Genomic DNA, 18,307 nt, shown 5'->3' on the forward strand with positions numbered 1-18,307 from the left:
TGCCCTGCTCTCTACGTATTTACTCCTCTCTCCATTCCCCCATCCTGGCAATTACTGATCTTTTTACCTACTCTGTAGTTTTGTCTTTTACAGAGTGACATATAGTTGGAATCATACATTATGTACATTTTCAGACAGGCTTCTTCCACTTAGCAATCTGCATTTAACTTTCCTCCATGTCTTTTCATGGCTTGATAGCTCATTTCTTTTTATCACTGAATAAAATTCCATTATCAGGATGTACCAGCATCAACTTACCTGTTGAAGGACATCTTGAATGTTTCCAAGTTTTGGCAATTAGGAAGAAAGCTACTATGAACATTATTGGGCAGGTTTTATACAGATAGAACATTTCAACTCCTTTGTGTAAATACCAAGGAGTATGACTGCTGGATCACAAGATGAGAGTGTATTTCTGCCAAACTGTTCTGAAGAGACTGTATCATTTTTTATTCCCATCAGCAGTGAATGAACATTCCTGTTGTTCCATATCCTCGCCAGCCTTTGGCAGTATCAGGATTTTGGATTTCGGACATTCTAATTGGTATGTAGTTGCATCCTATTGTTGTTTTATTTTATTTTTATTTTATAATTCCCTAGTGCCATACAAGACTGAATATCTTTTCAAATGCTTACTTGATATCTGTATATCCTCTTTCATAATCTGTCTGTTAAGGTCTTTGGTCCATTTTTAATTAGGTTGTTTTCTTATTATTGAGCTATAAGAGCTATTTGTACATCTTGTACAATAGTTCTTTTATCAGATGTGTCTTTTACAAATATTTTCTCCCAATCTGTGGCTCATCTTTATATTCTTTTGATGTTGTCTTTTGGCAGAGAAGATCTTGATTTTAATGAAGTCCAACTTATCAAGTTTTTCTTTCATAGATCACATTTTTGGCATTCTATCTAAAAAATGTTTGGATTTATCATTGTCACACCCAAAGTCGCCCAGATTTTCTCTTATATTGTCTTCTCGGATATTTAGCTTTGCATTTTACATTCAGGCCCATGATCCATGAGTTAATATTTTTGAGAGGTGTAAGGTCTTTGTCTAGATTTGTAGGGGTTTTTTGGTTTGTTTTTTGCATTGGTTGTCCAGTTGTTCCTGCATGATTTGATGAAAAGATTATCCTTTCTCCATTAAATTGCCTTTGCTCCTTTTTCAAAGATCAATTGATTATGTTTGTGTGGTTCTTTTTCTGGACTCTTTATTCTCTTTCCTTGATCTATTTGTCTATTCTTTCTCCAGTATCACACTGTATTGATTACTCTAGATTTATATTATGTCTTAAAGTTACTCCTCTGACTTTGTTCTTTGCCATATCGAATTGGCTATTCTGGGTCTTTTGCCTCTCCATATCAACTTTAGAATAGTTTTTTCAATATTCACAAGATAGCTTGCTGAGATTTTGTTTGGAATTATGTCGAATCTATATATCAAGTTAGAAAGAACTGACGTACTTACAATATGGAATATTTCTACCCATGAACATAGAATATCTCTTCATTTATTTGGATCTTCATTGATTTCTTTCATCAGAGTTTCATTATGTTTCTCATATAGATATTAGATATACTTTGTTAGCATTATACCTAAGTATAATTTTTTGTACTAAAAATAAGAATGAAGCTGCTATAAACTTTAGTGTGCAGGTTTTTGTGTGGACATGAGGAATGGTCTTGTGTTTTTTATTTCAAATTTTAATTATTCATTGCTAGTATAGAAGAAAGCAATTGGCTTTTTATATTAGCCTAGTATCCTTCTAGCTTGTTTTAATCATTTACTAGTAACAGGAGGTTTTTATTTTTATTGTTTTGGATTTCCACATAGACAATCATGTCATCCTACAGCAAGGACAGTTTTATTTCTTCCTTCCTAATCTGTATGCTTTTTATTTCCTTTTCTTATTTTATTGCATTAGCTAGGATTTAATACAATATAAAATAGAAGTGGTGAGAGCACATATCTTTACCTTATTCTTGATCTTAGTGGGAAAGCATCTAGTTGCTCACTATTAAGTATGATATTAGCTGTAGGTTTTCAAGGATGTTTTTTATCAAGTTGAGAGAGGGTATACCCATTTTTGATAGTTGTTTTAATTCTTATATTGGCAACATCTGTAAATAAGCAACACACTTAAAATACTCCTTCCTATTACAGAAAAGTTATGCAATGACTCCTGACTACCCACTGTATTACATGAGACTATTAACAATTCTGCCTTTCTTTCTCTGACTCACCACCTTCCACCTTTACCTTTTAATCAGTATCTTTAGTTTTGTACTGTCAGGATTGATATATTTATCTTGTATTCTGTAACTACATTTAAGACATCCATGTTTCTTTTTAAAAGTTTAAAAATCAATTAACAGTGTATATATTATATGACTACTTAAATAATGCTCACTGCATAAATAAGTAGTACAATAAAATTGTACTTCCTTCTCTTTAGGTCCAAATTCATAACACTCAGGACACTCAGGGTCCTCTTCTAGGTTAAATGGGTTCTGTTTCATAACACACCATCGATTGCTGAAAGACCTGTATGACATTGGGTTTCTTCCATATCTGAACCATGACTTTATTACACAGTCTGTTAGGTTTTGGTTTTATTTTCTATTTTTGGTAGAGATTCTAATTTTCTGTAAAAAGAAGAAATATATTCTTTCTTTGGAAAATCACTAATATTCGCCAGCTCCTTAGGTACTATCTGTTACTCTGTATCATTTTTATTCTGTTCATTCTTCTTGGAGCCCTTGATTTCATTCCCACACTCTTTTGAGTCTTTTCTCTTGGTATATTCATTCTCTAGGGCTGCCATAACTACGTTTTAACATCTCACAGTACTGGAAGCTGAAAGTATAAGATCAAGAGGTTAAAAAGGTTGATTTCTTCTAAGGTCTGTGAGGGAGAATCTGGTCATCCCTCTTTCCTATTGTTGGGTATTCTTAGATATTCCTTAGCTTGTAGATGTGTTCTTCCCATGTCTTCACGTTGTTTTTCTTCTGTGAATGTCTGTGTTCCCTTTTTAGAAGGACACAGTCATATTGGATTATGGTCTCTCCTAATGACCTGATCTTAAATTGATCTTAAAAACTTTGTTCCAAAAAAGGTCACATTCATAGGTACTGGGGACTAGAATGACAAAATCTTTTGGGGGCATACAGTTCAACTGACAACACTTGATATCTACACCCATTTTACTAGATTATATCTCAAATGTCTTCCGTTAGAAGAGTGCATGAGATATAAATTTTCTGAGTCCTGGGATCTCTAAAATGTAGTTATTTTGCCATGATGCATTTTCTTCAGAATTATTATCCATTGGAACTGGAAATACCATTGCTCATTTTTCTCTTACCAGTTGTGTTGGTGATGAAAAGTCCAGTGCGACTTTGACTCTCTATCCTTTGTAAATGACCTGTTTTATCTATGTGAAAGTTTTTTTGGAATTCTCTTTCTTCTGTGTTCTGACAGAAAGATTTCAGGCATATGTTTACATGTGGATTTTCTCTTAATTTACTAGGAACTTGATAGACTCAAACAGAATAGTGTTTTCTGACCTCTGGGAAAGTTTTTTTGTAGTATTTCTTTAAAATTTCTTTCTCTTAGTGGTGCACCTGTGTGGCTCAGTTGGTTAAATGTCTGATTCTTAATCTCAACTCAGATCTTGATCTCAGGGTTGTGAGTTCAAGCCCATTGAACTCCATGCTTGGCATAGAAATTTTTTTAATTAAAATTTAAAATTAAAATTAAAATTTCTTTACCTTTGTTAATGTATGCCCATTTTTCTGGAAATCCTGTTTAGTTGAGTTGGATCTCTTAGAATTATACTCTGAATATATTATCTATTTCAAGTGTTCAGTCTCCTTGTTTTGTTGTTGCCTCTGTCTCATTCAATCTCTTTGTTTTTTTTTTCTTTATGTTGTGCGAGAACTACTCACATTATATTCTAACCCCTCTTTAAATATTTCATTTGGCATATAATTAAATATATAATAAATGTTCCAATTTGTTCCTTGACTCTTCTTTCTTGTAGCATTCTGCTCTTGTACTCGGGGGTACTACCTTCTCAAATCTTGCTTTGTTTCTTCTAGCAACAATTTTTCTGTTGTTGTCGGTTTTTTGGTTTTTTTCTTTTTTTTTCTTTTTGGTCTTGTCTTTCTTTTATCCAGTCCTTTTGTGATGTTGACAGTATATTCATTCCAATTAAGAAAAGGGAATGGGATTGTTTCTCTCTGTAGCAGGGATGTGTTTCCTCTATTTATGTGGGTTTGTTTTTTTACTTGGTTTCTCTCATTTATAGACATTTACTGAGACCTTTATGTAGGTGTCTAGGACTTGTCTAAATGAAATGAATTACTTAATGGGTACAGGCAAGTAACAGGTCTTTAGCTGTGGAGGTTCCGAATGCTAAAATGGGAGAACTTTACTCTGGGGTGCTGGCACCAAAAGTTCCAATTCTGCCTATATCGATGCTGCATCTTATTAGAGAAGAATCCTTAGGTGTTTTTAGCCTGAGACTGATGCTTGATTTTTACACTAAGCATCAGAAAACACAGAGAAGGGAAGCAAAGAAATTAGCATGTCAGGGAGAAAACATTAGGCTGCTGTGCAAATAGCCTTCTCAGATATGCCACTCTTCTCACTCTTGTTGCCTCTACACCCTCCAACTTTCCTCTAGGTCAACCTTCTCCTGTTTTCTGCTCTACACCTGCCTCACCCTCTTTTCCTTGTTGAAAATCTTCCATCCTCTTTTTATCTTTCATAAATGTGTTGAAATCTCTCCCCTGCTCATGTTTCTATTTCATTCCCTTTGCGGCAAAGGGTGTTTTCTTTTACTCTTACCTAACGTTGGTAGGGGGGTTGAAGGGATTAAGGAAAAACACACACCCTCTGCCCATTATCTTGTACCATCTATAAATACAAATTTCAAATTCTATGTAACACTGCTGCCAGTGGAATATTTAAATAAAAAAGTCTGTATTACCAAAAAGAGAAAACTAGTGGTGACTTCATATCTTGATTAACGACATGTATACATACACTTAAATAAGTGTACACACACAAGATGTTATAGAACAAATAGCCAGTTCTAAGAGGAAAGTTATGGAGCTGAAATACACTAGATGGAAGAGTTTACATAATTTTTTAAAAATAGTAAATGGTTCTTTTTTTAAAGATTTTGTTTATTTGTTTGACAGAGAGAGAGATCACAAATAGGCAGAGAGGCAGGCAGAGAGAGAGGGGGAAGCAGGCTCCCTGCTGAGCAGAAAGCCCGATGCAGGGGTCAATCCTAGGACCCTGAGATCATGACCTGAACCAAGGGCAGCGGCTTTAACTCACTGAGACACCCAGGAGCCCCTACATAAGTTTTTAAAGATAATACTAGATAGTGGGTTACACAACATGTGGTATTTTACAGCATAACTGACCTCATTCAACCATTGTAGGTAGATAATGCCCCTTAATGAATTTACTATATCCGCATCATTTAGTAATTTCACAATTTGGTTGCTCCCACTAAGGTATAGAGTCTTTTTTTCCCACTACCTTAAGTCTTAACTGACCTTGTGAATTGCCTTTTCCAAAAGAATGTGATAGAAGTGATGATCTATAAGTTCCAGAGATTAAGCCCTTAGAAAAACTTGTAACTTCCATTTTTGCCCTCTTGAAAACCTGAGATCATCATCTAGACAAAAGCCCAGAGTAACCTACTATAGGATTGGAAACCACGTGAAGAAGAGCCAAAGTACCTTAACCAACAGTCATCATCACTTGTCAGACATGAGAGTGATACCATCTGGGACTCTAGTTCCAAGTGAGCTGTCACATGACTGCAACCATATGAATGAGCTCAGGCAAGACCAGAAGAAGAAACATTCATGTGGTCTACTCACAAAATTAAGAAAAATAATAAATATTGATGTTTTAAGTCACAAGTTTTGGAATGTATTTTTTTTTCTTGAGCAATGTATTTAAAAACAACCTCTAACGAAGTTCTGAACTTTGTGTCTAATTGAACATTTTTTAGGGGTGGGGGAGGGGCAGAGGGAAAGGGAGAAAAAGAATGTTAAGCAGGCTCACGCCCAGTGTGACATGGAGCTCTGTCTTACAACCCTGAAATCATGACCTCAGCCAAAATCAAGAGTTCAATGCTTCACCAACTGAGCCACCAAGGTGGCCCTCTTATTAGGCCATTTTAATGGTACAGATTCATTCCTTCAGCAATCAATGTGACTGAAGGAATTTTGTATACTGATTGGCTTAGGTCTGAATTTTTGCTTTTCCTTAAACTAGTTAGTGTAGCAAGAAGTTGTCATGAGTGGCTTAGGTCAAACCAGGTCATCCCTAGCACTTAGGATGAGTTCAATCTCATGGAAACCAGTGGAGCAGGAGTAAAGGGGATGCTACAGAAGCAATTACAATGTCTAGGACAGGTGGGAGGAGGCTAGTAACTCACCTTGGAAAAGTTTCTGTTCATGACCATTATTCATTGTTGTTTCTCTTGAAACCAACATGATCACCATGGAAACTGCTGGCACCTTTGCCCAACTTGCAACTATTAGAATCGTCACCTTTGAGTCTACCTAATCACTGCTTCCATTACTTCAAGCTATTGCTGCCAACATTATGAAACTTCTCCATAGCTTCAGTAATCTTGACTTTCAGCGTGAGCTGCAGCTACTGCCAAAGTGCTGGACTGTGTTCCAACCTAAACTGAACTGAGAACAGGGTATAGAGAAGGTCTAACTAAAAGGTAGTTGGAAAGACAGAAGACATGAGGCAGAAATAAAGGACAAAATGGGGAAGAAGAGGAGAGTATCTGGCCCCACCTTGGTTGCAAAGGCACAGAATTCACAGATGGTCTGGAAAAGGCTATGTATCCCTGCCATTAGAAGCACAGCAGCTTTGGGGGTGACAAGAATAGCTTTGACTGCAAAATCATCTATAAAAGAGAGAAAAGTCAATGTCCAGTGGAGGAGCCGGAATTTTAGGAAGTACTCTGAGTTCTAGGACACTCGCCACAGCTGCCACCCAGAATGATCTGTGGGCCTGCCTTGGAAGTCAAACATCTGGATCCCTGAAGAGTGTCTCATTGCCTCCAGGATCTCATTCATACGTTCCCTCAACAGCTGCCAGAGAGGATTTTCTCACTTTAACAACTGTGAAGCCCTAGGAGGTTCTGTGTATTCCCACTTCTTATGTTTGGCTGCTGCTTTGAAAGTGCTCTGCAGCTGCACCCCAGGTGAGGTTGACATGTGTAGTCTGTGGGATGAGGGGAGAGTGAAGAAGAAAAAGCTGGAAGGGAATATGCATATCCCAGGCAGATTTCTCTCAGCTCTTACATTCTGTCCTCTCACATTTGTATGCATTTGAGTCATATTTTATTTTTTAAAATGTGGTGCCAACTTAATGGGTTCTACTTGATCATATTTTCTTTTTGAGTGTGCATCCATATTCATAAAGCTTTGGATGCCTAGTTTTCCTTTTTTGTGCTCTCCTTAACAAGTTTTATTATTAAAGCTAGCCTGAATTCTTCCCATAAATGAGAAATCATCTAGAAAAATCTGTGGTCTGGAATAGTTTAAATAACATTGAAATTATCTGGATTAAACATGTGAGCTGGAAGTTAGTTATAAGGCAACCCATCCAATTGTAGTCCCTATTTATTTTATTTTTTTAAGATTTTATTTATTTATTTGAGAGAGAGACAGTGAGAGAGAGTGTGAGCGAGGAGAAGGTCAGAGGGAGAAGCAGACTCCCCACGGAGCTGGGAGCCTGATGTGGGACTCGATCCCGGGACCCCAGGATCATGACCTGAGCCGAAGGCAGTCGTCCAACCAACTGAGCCACCCAGGCGTCCCTGTAGTCCCTATTTAAATAGTAGTGATTAACTTAACTTGCAACAGCTATTTATATTCTCTTATGAAAAAATTTGGTAGTTTATATTTTGCACAATAATCTTTATTTCTCCCTAGCTTTTCATTTCGTTGCCATATAATTGAATAAAAAAATGCCATATTTTAATCTCTTCTATATCAGTGTTGTGTCTTTTTTATTTCTAATATTTTATTTTATTTATTTATTTTTTTAAAAAGATTTTATTTATTTATTTGACAGAGGTCACAAGTAGGCAGAGAGGCAGGCGGGGGTTGGGGGGAGCAGGCTCCCCATCTAGCAGAGAGCCCCATGCAGGGCTCCATCCCAGGACCCTTGAGATCATGACCTGAGCCAAAGGCAGAGGCTTTAACCCACTGAGCCACCCAGGTGCCCCTATTTCTAATATTTTATATATTTGTTTTGTGTCCTTTTCTTCTTTTTTATTTTTTTAAAGATTTTATTTATTTATTTGACAGAGAGAAAGAGAGATCACAAGTAGGCAGAGAGGCAGGCAGAGAGAGAGAGGGAAGCAGACTCCCCATTCATCAGAGAGCCTGATGCAGGGCTCGACCCCAGGACCCTGAGATCATGACTAGAGCTGAAGGCAGAGGCTTTAACCCACTGAGCCACCCAGGTGCCCCTATTTCTAATATTTTATATATTTGTTTTGTGTCCTTTTCTTCTTTTTTATTTTTTTAAAGATTTTATTTATTTATTTGACAGAGAGAAAGAGAGATCACAAGTAGGCAGAGAGGCAGGCAGAGAGAGAGAGGGAAGCAGACTCCCCATTCATCAGAGAGCCTGATGCAGGGCTCGACCCCAGGACCCTGAGATCATGACTAGAGCTGAAGGCAGAGGCTTAACCCACTGAACCACCCAGGCACCCCATGTGTCCTTTTCTTCTTAACCAGGTTTGTGAGGAGGTTTAATGTTTTACTGGTCTGTAAATTGATCTAGCTTTTGGAATTTCTAGTCTTTATACATTTTTTCCTCTTTAATTATTTTTACCTTTTTATTAATTTTATTTTCTTATTTTCTTCACATTTCTCTTGCTGCTGTTTTTCTCATTTCCTAAGATAATTACTAAGATCCTATACAATCAATAATTTTTCTTTAATGATGAAGCTATTTAAGGCTATACATCTTCCTATGCACAGTTTTTTGTTTGTTTGTTTGTTTGTTTTTTACATCTCAATAATTTTAACTCTCCTCTTTACCCTGCTTCCTTAGCAGTTTGTAATTTCTATTTTGAGTTCTTTGATCTAAGTGATTTACGAGTGTGTTTTTTAATTTTCAAGTCACTAGTTTAGATCATATATTTCATATTTATTTTTAACTCTTAAAAAATTATAATTAATGATCTTTGCTTTTAAAAAATACATTCAGGGTGCCTGGGTGGCTCAGGGGTTAAAGCCTCGCCTTAGGCTCAGGTCATGATCCCAGGGTCCTGGGATCGAGCCCTGCATCGGGCTCTCTGCTCCGCAGGGAGCCTGCTTCCTCCTCTCTCTCTGCCTGCCTCTCTGCCTAGTTTCTCTCTATCAAATAAATAAAATATTAAAAAAAAAAAGTCGTGCCCTGATCATGTGGGGGAAAAAAGCTTATCCTCAATATAGAGTGTTATATATACATGAAATTAAGATTTTATGGATTATCTAATTGCATTATATCTTTAATTTTTGTTTTCTCATTTTATCAGATTCTGAAAGAGCTATATCAAAATTCCCACTATAATTAATTATATATATATTTTTTTAAGATTTTTTTTTTTTATTTGACAGATAGAGATCACAGGTAAGCAGCGAGGCAGGCAGAGAGAGAGAGGAGGAAGCGGGCTCCCTGCCGAGCAGAGAGCCCGATGTGGGGCTCTATCCCAGGACTCTGGGATCATGACCTGAGCTGAAGGCAGAGGCTTTAACCCACTGAGCCACCCAGGCGCCCCAATTAATTATATTTTTATGTTCTTGCACTATGCAGTATTTTTTATTATTGGCTTTAAGAGTAATTCTTAAAATCAACTTATTTCTAGGCTTTTTTTCAATCCAATATAATAGTGTCTGACTTTTAATAATAGAATTCTATTTAATAATAGAATTTAATAATTGAATTTAGAAATAGAATTTAATAATAATAATTAGAATTTTAATAATAATAACAGAGTATCAAAATTATCAAGTAGGATTTATTTTAGGAATGGAAGGGAATTCAACATCAGAATATCCCAATTAACATAATTCCCTAATTAACACATTAAGGAAGAAACTGTTTTCATCATTTCAATACATTCTGAAATAACACTTGATAAAAGGCAGCCAAAATCATAATAAAAACTCTAAGAAGGCATTGAAATAAATGGCTTATATATGATAAAGGCTATATACTCCAAACCAGCAACAAATATTATTTCAAATGGTGAAATGTTAAAGCAATTTTATTAAAATCAAGAACAAGAAAAAAATGCTCTCTCCTATCATAATTAAACATTAATTCTACAATACTAGGGAATATGTTAGGTAATAAAATATTGGTAAATATTGAAAGAAGAGATTATCTTTTTGCTAAATGATTTATGCTATTATTAACAGGAAGATTTGATTCCTTTTTAAGAGATAAACATGCAACAATTAGTAACTTTATTCTGTATTGGGAATAATAAGCAATAAACAGAAATATGAAATATGTTCCATTTATAATGTGGTTAAAAACCATAGATTTATTTCTAACAGTAAGGATAAAGTGCCAATTTGTTGAATATAATTAGAAGTTATTTGAGGTCATATAGACAAGGTCTAAAAAAGGAGAGTCTTTCTAGCATTAAAAAATATCTGGGAGCAGTAAAAAAAAATGTATGAAAAGTAGAGGAGAGATTTGCCTTGCAAATATTACAACTTAACATAAAGCCACCATAATCAAAAGAATGATATTAGCACATGAATAGGCAACTTTAACAGAGAATAGTCAATAGATACATTATAATATATGTAGAAATCCAATATCTAAAAAAGGTAGTATTCAAATGTAATAAGGGTGTTAACTAACTGAAATTTAAATAGAAACTTGTGAATTGAAAAAGAATGTAATAGGAAAACTAGGGTCTGCTTCTGGCCATTATGGAACAATAGGGACTGGATTTAACTTTTTTCCCACAGTTCTGGAGCCTGGAAGTTCAGGATGGTTAGGTTCTGGTGAGGACCCACTTCCTTTGTTGTGCAAAAGCTCTATTTTTGCTTTTATTTCCCTTTCCTGAGGAGACAGATCCAGAAAAATATTGCTAAGGCTGATGTCCAAGAGATTACTGCCTCTATTTCCTTTTAGGAGTTTTATGGTTTCATGTCTCATTTAGGTCTATAGTCTATTTTGAGTTTATTTTTGTGTATGGTGGTCCAGTTTCATTCTTTTGCATGTAGCTGTCCAGTTTTCCAAGCACCATTTATTGAAGACACTGTCTTTTCCTGATTGTATATTCTTGCCTCTTTTGTTGTAGATTAATTGACCTTATAAGCTGAGGCTTATTTCTACTCTTATTTTAAATTTTCTGAGAAGCAGAATCAGAAAGCATTCAGGTCAATAGATAAAGAAATTATGTTTTTTGTATTAGAAAATCTGAACTTCTGAGACAAATAAGGGCACAACAAATAGAGTACTTGAAATTGGAAAAATCTAGATGGTTTGGACTCTGAAACAGTTATGAACAAAAGTGGCTACCCTACACTTAGATGTGTTGAGAATCTGAAAATACTATGGTACTTCCAGGGGTTTGATTTTTATTAAGAATGATAAGCAAAGGGGCACCTGGGTGGCTCAATTGTTAAGTGTCTACCTTTGGCTCAGGTCATGATCCCAGGGTCCTGGGATCAAGCCACACAGGCTCCCTGCTCTGTGGGAAAAGTGCTTCTCCCTCTCCCACTCCCGCTACTTGTGTTCCCTCTCTCACTGTCTCTCTCTGTCAATAAATAAATAAAATCTTTTTTAAAAAAGAAAAAGAATGATAAGCAAACTTGAGAACTCCATTAAATCTATCTTGTGATTTTCCTAATTGATAAGTGCAATGAAGGTGTCTTGATATTCGTAATGAACCCTTTTCAACCACACCTGAGTTTATATTTATGAGGTGACTTTTGAAACGCTCCTGAGGAAAGGGACTGGTTGCCAGGGGAACCAGCCATGCGATTGAAGGGTTAGAACTTTCAATCCCACCCTCCTGACTTTCCTGGAAGGGGAGAGTATCTAGAAGTTGAATGTCTTGCCAATGGCTAATGATTAAATCAAACGTGCTTATATAATGAAGCCTCCATAAAAACACAAAAGGTGGGGTTCAGACAGCTTCTGGGTTGATGAACACTTGGAAGCGCTGGGAGAGTGGCATGCTTGGAGATGGCATAGAAGTTGTGCCCCTTCTCTGGACTTTACCCTATATATTACTTCCAGCTGGCTGTTCTGAGTTATATCCTTTTATAATAAATGAATAATATAGTCAGTAAAACTTTCTCTGAGTTCTGTGAGCTGCTCTAGCAAAATAATGAAACCCAAGGAGAAGGAAGGGCCTTGTAACCTCCGATTTATTGTAGGTCAGAAGCACTGGAGACAACCTAGACTTGTGATTAGCCCTGAGGTGGGGGTTGGGGGGTTCTTATAAGACTGAGCAATTAACCTCTGGGACCAGACACTGTCTTCAATTAGGTAGTATCAGAATGAGTTGAACTGTAGGACATTGAGCTGGTATCCCAGAATTACTTGGTGGTGAGGGAAAAGACATGTACACTGGAATTGGTGTCAGAATCATAGACCTTATGTCTGCAACCATAGATCTTAAGATTAAAATTTGGCCTATTAATAAGTAAAATGTTCTTATAGTGCTTTAAATTCAAACTATGGCTTAACTGTTGCCACAGGAAAGATATTTACTTATTAATGTTGACCTTAATCCCTAATCTTTATGAACAGAGCAAAGTATTTTTCACTTTATATTTCTTTTCTAGAATTCAAAATAATCTGCTAAAACAGAAAGCACTATTTTTGTTATGATTGACATGGTCTTTGAAAATTTAAAGGCATTGGAGAATATATCTGATAATTTCTTTTGAGATGTTTGAAGAATAGCTAATACAAGCTTTCCTTTTTTAAGAAAAAATTTAGGGAAAATGTAGTTAAATTAGATGCCCTGGAAAATTTGCCCTTGATTTTGATCAGTAATTTCCAGTATACCAGTTTTCCTAGGAGTTATAGCTCATGTTGTATGAAGGAAAGGTTTTTTAAATGCTCATTTTAGAAGGAACACTATTTTTATTAGACTCTAAGAAAACTTTTGGATGGATGAATGTGGGATCTTAAAAATGTACTTGTTTTTAGCCAAAAATGATGTCTTATGAAACTGCTTTAGGCCTTTTTCTGGGTTTCTCACTAAAGCAGAGATGATAGCATATTTGGGAAGTCCAGACAATTCTTATGTTTTAAAAACTGACTAGCTTGGCACAGAAGCCTCCTAGTTAAGAAGAAAATAATGTTCTTGACACTTAAATTTGCCAATCTTTTTATACCTCTTACCCTCTTTCTATATTAGCTTTACTGTAACTATAATCTCTGACATCTATCACCAGCCCCATCTTACCCCACACATTCTGTTCCCCACCCCCATTCTTTATGACTTTCCATTGACTTTTCCTCAGCTTTGTGAAACGTGCAATCCAATTTTAGCTTCTAGATGGGTCCCCAAGCTTTTCACTCCCTATTCGATTCATCTTCTATAAGCTTTCCTATACACAAATGTAAGGCTGTTGCTAGGGTCTTCTGAAGAGACCTCACCTGACTTGCATTACCTGGCATAGTCTTCCTTGCCTTACATTTCCTCTGTGATGAGAAAATATTATTGGTTAGCCACAGGTTTTAACTTGGTAAGTATTTGTGGAAAAGATAAAAGAAGATAATAGTAGGTCTTCCCTCAAGTCAAAATCAAGTTTATTAATGGCAATACTGACACCACTAAAGACAAAAACTGGACAAAACAAGCAACCTAGAAATCAAATTTGCAACCCAAATCTTAAGAGACACTGGGGCAAAAGATATATTAATATGCATACATACATACTAATTATTAATATATTTACAAATATGGTAGATATTTTATTCAGACTAGGTTGATGATATAAACACATCCATTTGCAATTAGTGATTGTGTTTTAAGTAAAGGAACTGTAAAATATTTATTTCATTTCAGAAGTATGAGGACAGGGTAACGATTGGCTAAAGACTGGAGAAGATGCGAAAAGCTGTTTCATAAACGAATTGCCAATTGATTTTTAAGAGATCCCTAAGACTTAAAGTTACCAAGTTCTTCCTGGGTTCTGAGACATGAATCATCTTGCTCTTTGTCTGCTTGCCCCTCACACTTTCAATTTACCTTTTCTAGATTGCTACATCAACAACCACAGTCCGTCCATTTCTCATCTTTCAAAAGCTTGTTGGAATTATATCATTATTTTTCTGGGTTTATCACTTTTTAGAAAAAACTTATTTTGCTATCTTTTCAGTGGTGTTATAAAATGGACGGAAGTAACCACTTGTGTCTGATAGACCTCATTAACTAGAGATATAATTTTCTCTTCAGTCCTTATAATCTGACTTCATTCCTATCATTTCAGGGAAATTACTTCCATAATGGTCATAACCAACTATACTATATTACTATATATATTGGGGATTGCCTTGACCTCATATTCCTTGATATTTTGGCAATTAATACAACTGGTTATTCCTTGAAATTCTCCTTTTAGGGGTTGAATGATCCCACATTCTCCTGATTTTCTTTTACTTCCTCATCTGGTCCTCAGTCTTCCTCGTTTGCTCTTCCTCTTTTTGCCATCACCTTTAAATGTTCAAGTACAAGTCACCAGATCTGTAGTCAACAAGATGGAGGCCCAGAAGAGTCTATGGTACAGTTCCAATGTGAGTCCAGGAGAGCTGATGGTGTAAGTTCTAGTCTGAAAGCTGGTAGTCTTTAGACACAATGAAGTTTGATGTTTTAGTTTGAGTGCGAAGGTTGGAAAAGACTGATATTCCAGCTCAAGTAGGCAGGAATTTCCTCTTACTCATGAGAGAGTCAGCCTTTTTGTTCTGTTTAGGCCTTCAACTAATTTGATAAGGTCCACCCACATTAGGAAGGGCAGTCTCTTTACTCAGTCTACCTAATCAGATGTTAATCTCATCCAAAAACACCCTCACAAAGTCAGAATAGTGTTTGACCAGATATCTGAGCATGTCATTGCCTAGTCAAATTGACATGTAAAATTAACCATCACAATTGGTTGATCAAGAAATGTCAGTCATATTAGATATTCATAAAAGAGATACATATTAAACTGGAACTTTGAACTTTATATCAAACATATAAATACACATTTACTTACCTTCCTTTTATAATAGACCCAAAGCTTTTTTTTTTTTTTTTTTTTTTAACATGAATCTGGTGACTGGAGTTCCAGATAGTCTTTTTCACAAAACTATACTCATAATTCATCTACATTTTCATCTACATCTACATAATTTATCTACATTTCCTAGTGTGTTTCAAGTGAGAAAAAGATCTTAAAGCTAAAAGCAAAATTTTTCTAGGCCTTAAAAGGTTTTTTTTTTCCAATTCTTTATAATTATTTGATTTGATCTCATTTTAAAAAGCAGTTTGCTTTCTGAAGTATTTAATTTAGTTTTCACAGCAGCAACATTTTTCTTTTACAACCTGTCATCTTGGGTAATATGTAGTTGTCAAGTTGTATTAACATGTAGTTGTTATAGTATTACAATGACAAGGTTTCAAATCAAACACAATTGAGTCTAGGGAAGCATACAACTCAGCTGATGGGAGCACAGGTACAAGGATAGAATGGGGACTAGTATGGCAGTGCTGAGGGTCAGTTTCTGTGGGAATCAGCCAGTATAATTCACAGAGAGAGGGTAGAGAGTCTGTTAATCCTGAGAGTCCCCTCAGTGGAAGCCTTAGTGAGTTGCTCCCCATATCATCAGGGTAAAACGACATTAAACATTAACATCTGTTTGCATCAGATTTATTTGAGAGTTCCCAAAGGACATAGGTCACCAGAAAAATAAAATGAACAAGAGGAAGAGAATCTATTTCCAGAATTTTCTAGGAACTTTCTTGACTCCTTTGGTTTATTCATCAGTTCCTATTTTCATAATTGCTTTCAAATATGTAATTTAAAAATGATAATTCTTAATCAAGTCTCTCTGAGTTATTGCCTTTGGTATCTCAAGAGTAAAATCATATGCTGTTTTATTGAAATGCCTACTTTTATTATAACAACTACTTTTTTAGAACAAGTAAAATTCTGCTCTATTTCATTCAGATGATAAAATAATCAGTACTGCACAGTAAAGACAATTCGGAAATCAGTACTTTGATGCATAATGCCATGTAAAGGCAAGTCCCATTTTTACTTTTATGTAGTGATAAAACACAGCTCAACATTTTCTTACAAGTTATGTCATATGAATATATATAAAGAAATACTATTACTTTTGCTAATTACCTTGATATATTTGTGAATCTAAGTAACAGAAGTCTTAAAAAGTTAAGCTTTGGGAAATGATAAAAGAAAAAGACTAATTTTCAATAATTTTTTTCTGAATACCTGAAAAGATACTGCTCTGTTATACAAAGCCATCAGGGACTGTGTTAAACACTCTAGTGACCAATTAGTAACATTTATGCTAAGTGATTTCTCACATTTTCTTTTAATAGTATAGCTTATTAGAGGCAAAAATGTGTGCTATTTATGGGAGGGCTCCAGGGTCAGAAGGCCTCAGTTTGAATCTCAGCTCCACGTCTTCCTATCTAGCTGAACTTAGGTGATTATTTAAGTTCCTAAAGTGTTAGTGTTGCCAAATGCAGGATCCTCAAAAATTCCACCAAAATAACCTGTTGAAAAGGTAAATCTGAATTTATTGCTCAGTAAGGGAGAACACAGCTTTAACCACAAATTAGTAGCATCTTGGAAGGAAGAGAGCAAAGTTGTGATGTGAAGTTTCGGTATTTGGTTTAAGGCAAGTCTTTCAAGGCAAGGGATGGCTTTTAATTAAGATGGGATAAAGATCACAGCAGAATGCTTTAGGATTTGTGGGTACAGCAAAATGAGGGCTTTGAGGTAAAGGTATGGAAAAATCAGAAAGCAAAGAGTTATTTGACGCTATCTATTGAAAAGCCAAACAGTCTTATGTTCATTAAAAATGGATTTTTTCAGGAAGTTCCTGAAAGGAACATTGAAGTTATTTTTAACTTTTATCTCTCTGTACAAAAATTTCCTGCAATAGTTAAGACATTGTGATAAAGACAGTGGCAGAGTAAAATCACGATAATGTGTACAGTCAAGTATGTTTGTGAAGTGGAGCGAGTAGATGGTTTTGATTCTTAGTTTCCATTTGCAAAATGGGAATAATAATAGCATGTTTATGGATGATTTGCTAAGTAAGTATTAACAGACCTTCTAGAAGGAAACTGTATGAAGTGGAGGGAGAAAGGCTCACAGTTGGTCAAATGTAGATTTACTTCTAAATTACAACTTTGTGGTAAGTATGATTCTGTTTTGGTGATCTTCAGAGTGATACTTCTAACAGGAGTATTGTGGGAATTATATTAAATAATGAATGAGAGTCCCAAAAATCAAATATGCAAGTTGACTCAGTGAAAAGCAGCAGAAGTGACTTAAATTTTCAAGTGTCAAATGGAGAAATACCTCATACGCAACCTCAAGCTTCAGCCATACCTCTCCAGGCAAATTCTGCTTCCCTGCAGTATCTTCTCCTTTGGCTTTCCAGCAACCAGTAAAAGCATTTAACAACCATGGCTCTAGTTCTCCAGGTACCAAAAGAACCCATGGCTCTCATTCTCCAGGTACCAAAGAAACAACAGCTCATACCAACCACCTCCCCAGCCAGGCCCTCCCATGGCTCAGAGTACACAGTCCCAGCAAATCATCCCAACAATATCAACAGCCCTACTTCAACCAGATCTTCAGGAACAACCACAGTGAGAAGTGGCTTGCTGAGACCCACTTCACCTTCTTCTGGGGGTATACCAGTGCCTCACAGTAAACTTACACAACCTATTCGTGGACCTTTGCCAGCTCCTAAAACCTGTGGTCGCCTGAAAGAGGACAGTTGGAAGGATGGTTGTTATTGACGAGCAGAGGCAAGAATGCAGAGGTCCACAGCTTCCTGGATACCCCTTCACTAAACTGAAAGACAACTTTTATATGCACACTGTTCAGATAAGACTTGGAATTTATAAAATCCCAGCTCTCTCTGTCATAAGTAGCACAAACTGACAGAGATGATCAAGAAGCAGGGGTGTTTTTGGTTTTTGTTTGTTTTTTGTTTATTAAATTTTGGTGGTTTTTTTTAAAGTTGTTTTTT

The 18,307-nt window shown here is 35.9% G+C and overlaps 1 pseudogene; it reads left to right on the plus strand.

Annotated features, from left to right (window-relative positions):
• The first annotated feature begins 468 nt into the window (after positions 1 to 468).
• Positions 469 to 18,074, plus strand: LOC125097274 (SLAIN motif-containing protein 2-like; annotated as a pseudogene).
• Positions 18,075 to 18,307: the final 233 nt, after the last annotated feature.

The sequence above is a fragment of the Lutra lutra genome, chromosome 4 (genome assembly GCF_902655055.1).
Source record: "Lutra lutra chromosome 4, mLutLut1.2, whole genome shotgun sequence".
NCBI lineage: Eukaryota > Metazoa > Chordata > Mammalia > Carnivora > Mustelidae > Lutra > Lutra lutra.